Source organism: Orycteropus afer, unplaced genomic scaffold (assembly GCF_000298275.1).
Source record: "Orycteropus afer afer isolate SDZICR_OR568_19922 unplaced genomic scaffold, OryAfe1.0 scaffold00009, whole genome shotgun sequence".
In the NCBI taxonomy this organism is placed as follows: Eukaryota; Metazoa; Chordata; class Mammalia; order Tubulidentata; family Orycteropodidae; genus Orycteropus; species Orycteropus afer.
Genome location: NW_006921596.1, coordinates 8507336 through 8521222, shown reverse-complemented (window position 1 = coordinate 8521222; position 13887 = coordinate 8507336).

Genomic DNA, 13887 nt, shown 5'->3' with positions numbered 1-13887 from the left:
AAAAATTACAGCCTTGGAAACCCTGTGGGGCAGTTCTACTCTGTCCTGAAGAGTTGCTATGAGTCAGAATTGACTTGACGGTAATAAATAGAACATTGTTACAGGAGAGCACCAAGAAAAACTGCATCATGGGGCTTGGGCTTGAGAACCAGCCCCAATGCAAAATGACACAAACCTCGACCCTATCCCTTCTCCACAGCCCCTTTTCAGACTGAAAATTCAGGTCCCATTTGGTCTTTTCAGGTTGTCCCCTACATGGGTCTCCAGGCAGAGCTGCCCACCCACTTCTCACTGGGGTAGTCAGGAGAGATTGCCCCACTTTACAGATAAGGAAACTTGAGGCCAAGCCCAGACTTGAACATGGGTCCCCATACTCCAGGACCAGCATCCTGGCCCTCCACTGAATGGCCTGGGAAACCACAGCCCTGGTTCTCAGACGCCAACAAGCTGTTGTTTGTGTCTGAGAATCCTTCGTTTCTGATAGACAGGCTGCTGTGGGGGACAGATAGCCTGATGAGCTGTATGTTCACAAGTAAGCTCACCCATGTCCCTAGCACCCAGATGAGGAAACAACTTTGCAGCTCCCCAGAGCCTCCCTCATGTCCCTTCAGTCCCTACTTCCCACCGAGGGCCACCACAGCCTTGACTTACAACGGTCTTTAAAAAAGGCATCCTTCGTTGCCCCCTGTACAGGGCAGACCAAGACCCTTAACAACCGGAGACAGGGAGAGACTGGAAAGCAAGGTTCCAGGACTCCTGTGCCGTTCACATAATTTCAGTGCTGAGGAGAAATCGGCACCCACAGCATTTGGTGTTTTCAGAACTGCCGAGCCCCCAGAGCTGGCAGGGCTCCCACCTGCCCCTGGACTTTTCACCTCCTGACCCTCTGCCCGCCAGCCCCTGCTGAGGAGGAAGCAGGAGAAAGCTCCGGGGAACAAATTGACGGAGAATCACCCATGCACAGCTTTTGCTTTAAAGATTTTATGATGTTCTCAGAATCACATGCCCAGCTGGTGAACCAGAGAAAAGCAGCAAAAGGAGGTTGGAACAGTGAGGGAGGGGCAAGCAGCTGGCGTGCACCCAGTGTCTTGTTGCAGCCGCTTCTCCTGTGGGAGCACACCCCGTGCCTGCATGTCCCCTTGCACTTCATAATTGCAACCATCTGTCCCAAGGGGAAAGACACTTCTCCAGGCCCATGCTCTCTGCATGGGTTGCAAGGAGACCCAAGGGCAGAGATCCCTACCCTAGCTGCCCGAGACCAGGACACTAGTCCTTGTCTCAGCTCTGCTTATCCTTTCTCTTCTCAGTGTCAGTGTCCCAGTACATGAAACACAGATGACTCCCCACACCTCTGCCGGATGGGACTGCTGGGAGACTCAAGGAGTAAGAGCACAGGGATTTGGGAAAGATTGTCCTCCGGGCATCAGCTCAGGCCCACTCTTCCAGGAAGCCTCCCAGGAGCCCCTGCAGCTTGTGCTATGTCTTCAGTAGTAATCATTAATGGGGCATCTTCCTTGCACAAGCAAAGGGAACATGCAAATAAGGTTTCTGCTTTCATGGGGTTTGCAGCCTGTTCACGTACCCAGCTACCATCTCCCAGTGCCCACCTAGGGTTAGTGTATATGGGGCAGTCAGCAGGGACTGGTCTTGCACTTATCCTGTAGGTTTTTGCCAGTAAACTTCTGGCTGCCGATTCATAACCGCCCTCTATGTGACTGGAACCAAAAGCAAGTTTTTTGGGTTCATCAACAACATCTACAGGAAGCCAGGACTGGAACCACTGCTGTCCAGAGCCAAGGCAGTCACCGTCTCTACCTCTCCCATCTCTCTCCAAGTGGTTGCTTTATCTGCCTTTCTCTGCAGAAGACCAGTTTTACTCCTCTGTATATGTGGCAGGCGTGGCCATGCTGAACCCACCTGGTCTCACAGTTCTAAACTCTGAACCAAGACTAATGAAAAGCTCCATGTGCCACTTCTACCTTCCAGGAGGTAGAATTAGGAACCCAGCTCATGCCAAGCCCCATCAGCCCCAGGATGATTCTGTGCACTTTGAGTCCACCTCTTCACTACTTACTGTTGCTTGCCACCGGGCCTTCCTAAAACGCTGGAGTTTATGAGTCCTCTGCTAGGTCCTCTCTGCTAGAAAAGATGGTGCCAGAGGGCTCATGCCAAGCAGTGGCCCAGATGAGAGTGGAAAGCAGGTAGCAAAATAGTAGCAGCCCACATTTATTGAGTGTCTACTGTGTGCCCAGTGCTGTGAGAAACATGGACCCTCATTTCTCCTTCAAAACAACCCTCGAAGGATGTAGGAGTTGTCCCCGTTGAAAGCCCAGAACTGCCAAGTCCCAGACCTAGGTAAGGCCATCCAAGTTCAGAAGCTACGGGGTTCCAGCTTGAGTGCCAGAGATACTCCAGCAGGCTGTGACACTGACCCCAGGGAGGCTAAGCCACTGAGATAATGAGGTGGCAACAGCTGTGGCTCTGAAAGCAGGGGATTGATGACCCAAGAGACAGGTGAAGCAAAGAGAATGGGAAGAGGCACATAAGATTGTCTAACATGTGCTCTCCAGGGAGATAATTGGTCCCCTAGAAGCAGGGCCTCAAGCTAGGATTCCTGCAGAAGTAGTTGAGTGAAAGGAGGTTCTCAAGAGAAGCAAAATGAAAGAAGTAGGATGGGTGGGGGGAGAAAGCGAAGCAAGGATGAGCTAGCTTCAGCCTGACCTCATGGGGCGCTCTGGAGCAAAAAAGTCACCATAGGATTCCATACACAAGGGAAAGACATGCTGCTCCAAGCCATTGATGGGCTGAGGATCAGACCGTTGTGATCCACACGGGTTTCACTGGCTCCTTTTTACAACTAGATCACCAGTTCTTTCTTCCTAATCTTCTGAAACCTGTTCAGCATCATAGCCTCCACTGACAGCTGGGTGGGTGGTGGCTGCACTGAGGTGTGTTGTCCAGGACTCTCATTAGAGTCTCCTGCTTGGAAGGTGAAAATTCTTCCACTGAACCACAATTGCTCCCAGAACATGGAGTTCATCTCATTCTGAAGCAAGGAGAACAGCATTTTGTACCATCAGTCATTGAATGTAGTCACCCAGGAATGGCAGCCACTGCTCTGCAGGGAGCAATTCTCCAGAGATAGAGCAAGTGGGAATCATTACCAGCTAACACTCACAGCTGCTGGGGGTGGAAGTGCCAACCCAGTAGTGGGCATCTGGGTGAGGCACCAACTGCATCCTCTTTCATCTGGCCCTAGCACCTCCTAGCCAATTGCTTCTCACATTAAGTTCAGTCCATTAGGCACAGCTTCTCCAGGACTCAGTGGCCATAATGTCTGGAGAAACATTCAAGAGGAGATTATTCCAGAGGCCATAACTGTTTCTCAGTATCACCCTCTGGCACCTTCTTTTCTTGCAGAGAAGACCTAGCAGAGGAGTCACAAACTCCAGTGTTTTAGGAAGGCCCGGTGGCAAGCAACAGTAAGTGGTGAAGAGGAGGAGTCGAAGTGCCCAGAATCATCCTGGGGGTGGTGGGGCTGAGTACATGCCCTAGCTTAGGAGAGGAAGGGGAAGGGTTTGTTGTTGTCCTGCAGGAATGCAGACCTGCTGTTGCCCCATCTTCCCATTTATGAAGAGAATCTAGCAATCTCATATATATATATATAGTAAACTTAATTTTTAAATTTTGTTTCAAAATTTTTAAATCAAGTCTAGAGGTTCAAAATAATCCCAATCAAAATCTTGACAGGATTTTTTTGCAAAAATTTACAAGCTGATTCTAAAATTTATATGGAAAAGCAAAAGACCTAGAATATCCAAAAAAATTTTTTTTGCTAAAGAAGGAGTTGGAGGACTCACCCTACATGATTTTCAGATTTAGTAATCAAGTAATTAGGTTACTGTTAAGTAAAAAGCTACAGTAATCAAGACATTATGTTATTGGCAGAAGGCAAGACAATATGGAATTGGCTCAATAAAGAATAGAAGGAAGTGTCCAGAAATAGGCTCACAAAAATAGGGATAATTGGTTTTTGACAAAGGTTCAAAGACAAGTCAATGGAGAAAGGATGTGGTCTTCTCAGTAAATGGTATGTACATCAAGTGGCAGAGAGACTTTAAGATGCCCATCACCATGACCCATGCTTCTCGGTGCTCACACCTTTTAATAATCCACTTTCATGAGTGTAGGTAGGCCTGTGATTTGCTTTTACCAGAAGAATATGGCAAAAGTGATGGGATCTCATTCTCACAATCACATGATGGCTCTGTCTTGGTAGCAGACTTGCTCTAGAGAAGCTCTTTGCAGGGTTGATGAAGTAAGCAGCCATACTGGGGAAAGCCCATGTGACAAGGAACTGTGGGCAGCCTTTAGGAGTTGAGACTGCCGTCCCGGCAATATCCAACAAGAAGCTGGCATGTTCCATCCTACAGCTGCTGAGAAATGAATTCTGCCAACAACTTGAGTGCACTTGGAAGTAGATTCTTTCCAGTTGAGCCCCTAGAAGGAACACAGCCCAACCAACACCTTGATTGCAGCCTGGTGAGACCCTAAGAAAAGGACCCAAGTAAATCATGCTCAGGCTCCTGACCCACAGAAAGTGTGGAATAATAAATATGTGCTGTTTGAAGTTTCTGAATTTGTCTTAATTTATTATGCAACAAAGAAACCTAATACAATCCATAAACCAAAACAACCTTCTATATTATACCTCATACCACATACAAAAATGAATTAAAAATGGATCCTATGATCCATTTAAATGTAAAACTATAAAACTTCTTTAAAAAAAAAAAACATGAGAGAAAAGAAAAATACTAAAATAGTTGTATTTGGGTAGGTGATGGTCAAGAGAGGAGCCACGTTGGAGGTTGGTTCCAACATGGAGGGAGAGCATAATTGTGGCCCATTAGGACTTGGGGTCCAGACCCACCTCAGGTGGTATAGGAACATCGGCAGCCTTGGGCTCTATGGTCTTTCTGGTGGCATTTCTGGTCCTCTCTGATCTCCTCTTCCTCTCAACTACCCAAACCCTCTATTCTCTAAATTGTCCCAATCTGATTGGCTTAGCTAATGCCATGACCGTTGGGTCAGAGTCTTTTGCCCCAAGCCACTTTGTGGGTGGCTGACCACTCTATGAATATGCTGTCCTTGGTAAGTACCCACCTCTAGTCTAATTGGTCTCCACTCCTGTGCACAGCCAGCCAATGTCCACCTCCTAAGAGGAGCCATGGGAGGGATGTTGGACAATATAGGTACAGTAACCAATAGGTGTTTCTCTCTGTGCCTCGCTTGGCCTCTTCTGTTCAACAAGGGGCTGAGTTCTCCTGCACCCACATCTCAGGTTCCCTGGAAACAGACCAGGCCAGGTATCCTAGGCCCTCTGGTACCTCCCACACCATCCCTGCTGCCATCAATTCCCGCCAGGCTACTAGGTCTGCAAGCCCAGGCAAGCTGCAGCTGCCAGAAAAGTCCCATCTGGGATGGGTGAGAAGCAGTCCTGTCAAAGCCAGGTGTTAGAGGTTGGGAGCACAGAAACTTACACACAGAAGTGGACAAGGCCCATCCCTTTCTCAAGAGTCTCCAGGGAAACAGCCATGCCGCCCTGAGTCAACACCGTCAACCTGGGCCCAGGGCCTACTTGTGGAGTAAATCAAAAGCACTTAGTTGTGCCAGAGAGGTACAGGGACCAGAGATGGGTGGACTCTGCTGTGTATGAGTGGAATGGTTTGCAATCTCCCCCAAGCAGGCCCCCTGCATTTGTGGAAAGAAACCGAAGGGATCCAGTAACCAGAGTTACAGGGAGGGGGCTGGGTCCCTAAATTATGGGGTGGGAAGGGACCTGATGCAGTTTAAGCTCCCTTGGCCAATCAGTGCCTACATCAGTCACTGATATGGCCCTCAAACCATCCCATCTGTGGACAGAGCCATCAAGAGAGAAACCGACAAGTCTCCCTTTGGTCTCAGACACGTTGCCTTCTCCTTTTCCCTATGTGGTGTGTAGAGCTTCAATAATGTCAACATAAGCATAGCTGTAGCAGAGCACGGGCAGAAGGATGAGAGGTCCCAAGGAACAGTTCAGAATAGGCTGTGGATTGTGAATGTCCTGAGGACAGGTAAGCTGTTACATGAATTAGAAAAGGCCTGTCTCAGCTCATTTTGCTCAGTGACCTTGTAAACATGTCAGCATTTTTATCAAGCTAGAAAATGAGAAGAAAATCTGGGACTATGAAGTAGACGGCACAGGGCTCTCCCTGACTCTAAACGAGGTGCTATATATACCAAGACACCCCAACAATTTCTGCTGCTCATGGGAGAGGATCCGCCCAGACCTCAGAGAAAACCTCAGAGGCAAGAAGAGTATTGAATGAAGATACAACTACTTGCACTTAAAAACAAATTTTGAAAAGTTATTGCTTCGAGAAATAATTTGATTTACATGTACCAAAAAAAAACAAAAACCCGAACTCACAGCCATCGAGTCATTTCTGACTCATAGTGATCCCTGTTGGGTTTCCAAGGCTATAAATCTTTACAGAAGTAGATTGTACAGTCTTCCTTCCATGGAGCAGCTGGTGGGTTTGAACCACTGACCTGCCAGTTAGCAGTCAAGTACCTTATCCACTATGCCACCAGAGCTAGCATTTCAAATTCTCTCATACCTGTAATTAATATAATTTTGTCTAGGGGGGGATATTTAGAGTGAAAACCTCCAAACAAATGGAGAGATGGTAGCAGGGTTTATGTTTCCTGTCTCTCCAGTGTGCCTCTGTTGCTTGTCACATGATATGAGTTATAGTAATAGATAAGGGGAAGGTCCAACTGGGAAGAAATTATGAAAATATTTCAAGAGAAGAAGTGTTTGGGTGGTCTTCTTTGTTGCTTAAACCCTAGAAGCTTTTGTCAACATATTCATTTGAGGTGGTCTGAGGACATCATGCTGTCTACCCTGCTAGTGCCAATGAGGATCCCAGTGGTAGTAACAGAAAGCCACCAGATGCCTGAGCTCTGATGTACAGGTGACAGGGTGAACCAGGATATAAGGGACTTCATGCTAGAAGGCTTCCTGGAGGGGAAACACATGGAAGTGGATGTGAAAGGAAGCAGTGGCCATTGGTCGTCAGAGTGTGCGGAGGGACAGAGCATTCCAGGTGGTGTTGGGAGTATGTGTGGCAGTGCTGGTAGGATGGAGGCCCCAGCAGGAATTACCAAGTGGTGTTTAAAGGTACACGAAAAGAGCAAAGTGTCATCAACCAAAAGGAAAAGCTGCCAAGCAAATAAGAGGGCAGGCAGAGCGCCAGCATGGAAATTAATCCTGCTCCTGTGGCCGTTGGAATCTGCCTTCAGCTGCCACCCCTTGGTCCCGGCCATCTCAGCATCCCACCTCACTCGCTCTCACCTGCTGGGCTGAGCTGCCTGGTGAGCATGGCAACCTGTCTCAACAGGAGCAAGAAAGAGATCCCTGCAAGTGCTAAAATTCAGCTTTGAGGCCCACGTCACTGGTGCAGGCTCCTGCCTCTTACTGCCTTCGTTCATTCAAGGCCTATGTTTTGAACACAGTGCCATTCACTGTGCTCCCTGTTAGGGACAAAACAGCAAACACAACAGGCAAAGCTCCTGCCCTTGTGGGACTTAAGCCCTAATGCTGAAGTGAGATATTTCTCAAATAAACACACAGAATGACATAACAATGATGATAAATGCAAAGAAGAAAATGCAGGGTGCTGTGGGTATAAATCAAGCAGGGAGGACAAGCAGGGAGTGTTGATCAGTGTGGTAGTTATGTTTGTATGTCAACTTGGCTGGGTCTGGTTGAGTGGCTGGGCAGCTGGTGGTAGTTATTCCCCATGATGAGACTGGCAACTCCATGGTGGGATCTACCACAAGCAGCAGGGTAGCTGCCTTTGGGATGTGGTCTGCTTCCTGTACATAAGGAGAAGCCTTGGGGATAGTCTCTAGCTTGTGGCATGCTTGGACCCTGCATGTAGCCGGCTCGTTGTTCAGTAGCCTGCCATGCTCTGTCAACCTTAGGACTTACAATGAACTTGAATTAATGGCCTGCCATGTGGTTTGGTAACATTGGGACTGTGCCATTTTATTTGTCAATCTTGGGTTTGTTAGCCTCAGCAGCCAGTAGCTGCTTGAGTGAAAAAAGATGCCTCTTGCTTCAGTGGGCCAGGAGCAAGAGGCAAAGCTGAAGCTCAAGGTTGAGGGGCTTTCACCCAGCCCCTAGAGCCTGGCACTTTGAACTTGGACTTAAAGCCTTCAAATTGTAAGAATAAACTCCTGTTTGTTAAGGCATTCCCATTTGTGGTATATTCCTGTCAGAGTGGCACTAGGTAACCAGAACAGTCAGTATATTAGTTATCTACACCCGCTTGTCAGTTTGTTGTGCTATGGTATCTTACATGTTGCTATGACTCTGAAAGCTATGCAAATGGTATTCAAATTCAGCAAGTGGTGGACTGGTTTCAGCATAGCTTCCAGACTAAGATTACAGGTAAAGGCCTGGCAATCTACTTCTGAAAATCAGCCAATGAAAAACCCTGTGGATCACAACAGAATATTGCCTGATGTCATGCTAGAAGATGACTCCCCTAGGTTGGAAGGCATCAGAATACAACGGACTTGAGCACCAACGATGGTGAAAAAGGCTCTTTCTGTTATGTGTGGGCTTGCCATGAGTTGGACCCAACTTGATGGCAACTAACAACAAATTGCTGTATAACAAATTACCCCAAATGGAGTAGCTTAAAAAACAATTAGTTTTTCTCTCTCATGGTCTGTATGCATCAAAAATGTAGAAAGGGCATAGTGGGGACAGCTTGCTCTACTTTGCAGAGACTGGGGATTCAAGTAGAAGACTTTAAAGCTGGGTACTAGAATCATCTGAAGGCCTGTTCATCCCATTGGGACCTAGCTGAGTCTGTTGGCCAGGACGCCCTCAAGTAGTGTGACCTATGCTTCCTCACAACATGGTGGCTGGGTCCTAAGGACAGGCATCCAAGAGAGAAGGAAGGAGGAGGGAGCTATATGGTTACAGAAGGCATACAGCACCACTCCCACTGCAGTCTATTGATGAGACAGTTACAAAAGTTCTACCCAGGTTTAAGGGGAGGAAACGTAGACCTTACTTTATGAGGAGAAACATCAATGTTATATTGTAAGACGAGAACACTGGATGTGATATATATGTTTATATATAATATATATATATATTGCTTGGTTCTACAATCGATGCCAATGGAAGCAGCAGTCAGGACATTAGATGATGTGTAGCATTGGGAAAGTCAACTGCGAAGGAACTGTTTCAAGTGCTGAGGAGCAAGGATATCTCATTGAGGACTAAGGTGCGCCTGACACAAGCCATGATATTTCCAATCGCCTCATATGCATGTGAGAGCTGGACAATGAATAAGGAAGACCGAAGAAGAGTTGACTCTTTTGAGTTGTGGTGCTGGCGGAGAATGCTGAAAGTACCATGGACTGCTGAAAGAACTAACAGATCTGTCCTGGAGGAAGTGCAGCCAGAATGCTCCTTGAAAGCAAGAATGGCCAGACTTCGACTCACCTATTTTGGTCATGTTGTAAGAAGGGACCATTCCCTGGAGAAGGATGTCATGCTTGGTAGGGTGGAGGGTCGATGAAAGAGGGGGAGGCCTTCAACGAGATGGATTGATACGGTGGCTGCAATGACGGGCTCAAGTATAGCAGGGATTGTGGGGCAGCACGGGATCGGGCAGTGTTTTGTTCTGCTGTGCATGGGGTCACTATGAGTTGGAAATGACTCAAAGGCACTTAACAACAACAACAACAACAACATATTTATATATAAAGATGGCTGCAGCTATATATTATATATATATATATATATAGGAGCTCTGGTAGCATAGTGCCTAAGGCACTTGACTGCTAACCACAAGGCTGGTGGTTCAAATCCACCAGCCACTCCTCGGAAGGAAGGTTGGGCAATCTATTTCCATAGTGATGCTGCCTCGGCAACCCAAGGAGGGGTCACTATGAGTCAGGTCCGACTCAATGGCACATAACAACAACAACAACAACAACATATATATATAGGAGCTCTGGTGCCATAGTGCCTAAGGCATTTGACTGCTAACCAAAAGGCTGGCAGTTCAAACCCACCAGCCACTCCTTGGAAGGAAGGTTGGGCAATCTACTTCTGTAGTGATACCACTTCGGAAACCCAAGGAGGGGTTGCTATGAGTTGAGCTTGACTGGATGGCAGTGTGTTTGGTTATTTTGGTGTGTGTGTATATATATATATATTGCTGCAGCCATCTTTGCAAAATATTGAATACTTTCCAAGTAAGAGGGATTCACTTTAGCCAGGGTAGGAGGAGGGGCAGGCCAGGTAGTTGTTAGATTTTAAGTCAGTTCTGACTCGTAGTGACTTAATGTACAAAAGAAAAAACACTGACCAGTCCTGTGCCATTCTCGCTTTCCTTCCTGTGTTCGAGCTCATTACTGCAGCCGGTGTCAATTCAGCTTGTCGAGGACCTTCCTCTTCTGTGCTGACCCTCTACTTTTCCAAGCATGATATCCTTCTCCAAGGACTGTTTTCTCCTGACATTATGTCCAAAGTACATGAGAAGTCTCTTCATCCACGCTTCTAAGGAACATCCTGGCTATACTTCTTCCAGGACAGATTTGTTTGTTCTTCTGGTGGTCCATGGTATATTCAACATTCTTTGCCAACACCATAATGCAAAGTCATCAATTCTTTGGTCTTCCTTATTCATTGTCTAGCTTTTGCATGCATATGAGGTGATTGCAAATGCCATGGTTTGTGTCAGGTGCACCTTAATTCTCAAAGTTACATCTTTGCTCTTTACACTTCAAAGAAATCGTTTGCAGCAAAGTTGCCAGTGCAATACATCATTTGATTTCTTGACTGCTGCCTCCATGGATGTTGATTGCGGATCTAAGTAAAATGAAATCCTTGACAACTTCAAACTTTTCTCCATTAATCATGATGCTGCTTATTGGTCCAGTTGTGAGGATTTTTGTTTTCTTTGTTGAGGCATAATCCATACTGAGGGTTGTAGTCTTTGATCTTCATCAGTAAGTGCTTCAAGTCCTCTTCACTTTCAGCAAGCAGGGTTGGTCATCTGCATATCACAGGTCATTAATGAGTCTTCCTCCAACCCTGATGCCATGTTTTTCTTCATATAGTCCAGCTTCTTGGATTATTTGCTCAGCATAAAGCTTGAATAACCCTGACACACACTTTTCCTGATTTTAAATCACACAGTATCCCCTTGTTCTGTTCAAGCCTTTTGGTCTATGTACAGGTTCCACATGAGTAAGATTAATTATTCTGGCATGCCCATTCTTCGTGATTTTATAATATGTGGGGCAACCCTAAAGTGAGAAGGAGTTGGGCAAATTTGAGAACCAAAGAGAAGCCCTGTGTGCCTGGAAGGATGCAGAAGAGCAGGAAGGAAGTCAGGCAGGGACAAGAGTGCAGGGCTCTCCAGGCCATGGGTGGCTTCAGGTTTTTAGCCTGAGGTTATTAGGTGAAGCCAAGAAGTGTCTTGATCAAACTATTGTTCTCAAAGCTCACTTGGCTGCTGTGTGGAGAACAGATTGGGTGGGGTGAGACTGGGCAAATGAAGACAGACACATAAGTTCCACATGGGTCTGAGAACTCAGGTGGCAAGGAGCAGGGAGGAGAGAGGACTGTTTCCACTCAGGGAAAGGATGTCAGAGGGACTGGGAGGACGGGCAGAGTGGTGCCAAACAGAGAAGAGGGAAAGGCATCCCTGAGGAGACACAAGCCAATGTAAGCAAAGGCCTGGCCTTGAGGAACCTCTTGACCTGCTGAAGGAACCTTATAAAATATCTATAACAGGCACAAATCCTCCCAGGATTTGTGGGCACTTGAGGTAAAAGAGATATTGTGTTTCTGGGTACTTCTAAATCAAATGGCTTAGTTTTTCTAAATCAAATTAAAACCATTTTCCAGGGCTGCAGAGAATCCAACCAGATGTTATCATGGCTTATCCCCGGCCTGGGGTTGTAGGAGTCTCCAGGGCTTTGCCTCGGGACCCACAGGCCAATGCCCTGCACCTCAGTTGGGATGGCCTGCTGCTGAGGCTCCTGGTTTAAATTAACAAAGTCCATTTGAAGACAGGTGTCTCTGGGTCAAGGTCTGCCACAGGGGCATTGCTGAGGCTGCCAAAGACAAGACACCCTCCACACCACAGCCACCCAAAGGACCAGCCACCTGCAGTGCTGGATTTGAGGGGACTGTGGTGTTCACCATGGGAGAAAGCCACCATCTTCCTGGAGTCCAGCTCCGTTTGTTGGGCCCTCCCTTCTTCATGCTTCAAAGCTCACAGCTCATCATCTCCCTGCCTCACGCAGTCATGTCCAGTCTTGCCAAGTGGCCTCTGCATTCATATGCCAAAGCCCTCGCTGAGGCGTTCTGGTGGAAATCACACAAGTCAATTTGTTTCCTCCTCCTGGATTTAAGATGAGTCACAAAGTCGACCTCCACATCTGACCAGTTACCATCAAATTGACTGTGATTCACGTGACCCCATGTGTTTCAGAGTACAACTGGGCTCCATAGAGTTTTCCATGTTTTATTTTTTTGGAAGTAGATTACCAGGCTTTTCTTCCAGGGTGCCTCTGGGTCGACTTGAACCTCCAGCCTTGGTTACCAGCTGAGCACGTTAACCATTTGCACCATCCAAGACTCCTGGGGAGATGCTTTGACATCCCTAGGGTGGAAAGCAGGCCCCAGAATATGTGTTTTAAGTCAATCATCCTGTCACATGTCCTTAGGTGATAGTGTGGTGGGAAGGTTGACCTAATTGATCTCTGAGCACCTTTGGCCCTGCTATCTTGAGGCTCCATGTGAACAGAACTACTGCAGCAGTAACAGCATCAGCTGGGAGGAGAGCGCCTGCCCCCAGGCCTCTGGGAAGTGCCTGATAGACAGTCTCGCCAGCTGCTTCCAAAAAGGCAGACGACCACCGCCCAGGGAGAATTCGCCTTGGCAGCCTGGCCTGCCTCCCAAACGATGGCTGTTTTTTCTTGATGTCCTACATGCACTTCCAAAACAAAACCCAACATGCTCTTCCCAGACACTTGGTTGCCCCTACAAGTTGCAATTGTGAATGCCAAAGGAGGGTGCCCACCTTAGATCCTTAGAGATCCCGTCAGACCTGAGGGAGTCAAGGGCCACTTCAGAGTGTGGAAATAGGGACTAGGGTTTAAGAGCCTAGGTGCTTCCATGTCATTGCCAGGGCTCTGTTCTTGGTAGGGTCAGGTCCGCAGTGAAGGGTGGTGGAAGCCACCTCACCTGTCCCTGCCCAAGATGGGGGAGGCTCAGTCTAGAGCCTTCCCAATACCTAGGCAGAGCTGTCTTTAGCACTTCAGATCCTGAGCTGGAATTTTGCTCCAGACTTCTAGCCAAGTTTAATTGCTAAACCAAACTCACAGCCATTGAGTCTATATCAATTTATAGCAACCCCCATTAGGTTTCTGAGGCAGTAAATCTTTAAGAAAGTAGCTGCCCCATCTTCTTTCCACAGAGTGGCTGATGGGTTTGAACCGCCAACCATGTGGTTAGCAGTCAAATGTCTTAGGCACTGCACCACCAGATCTCCATGTCTATCTATCTATCTATATAGAAGGAGAGAGATTTATTTTAAGAAATTGAAGGAATTGGCTTACACGATTATGGGGACAGGCAAATCCAAAATCTGTAGGTCAGATGACAGGCTAGAAATTCCAGCAGGATGTCTATGTTATAGTCTTGAGGCAGAATCCTGCCTGAGAAACCTCAGTTTTTGCTCTTAAGACCTTCAACTGATTAGATAAGGCCCATCTACATTGTAAAGGGTGATCTGTTTT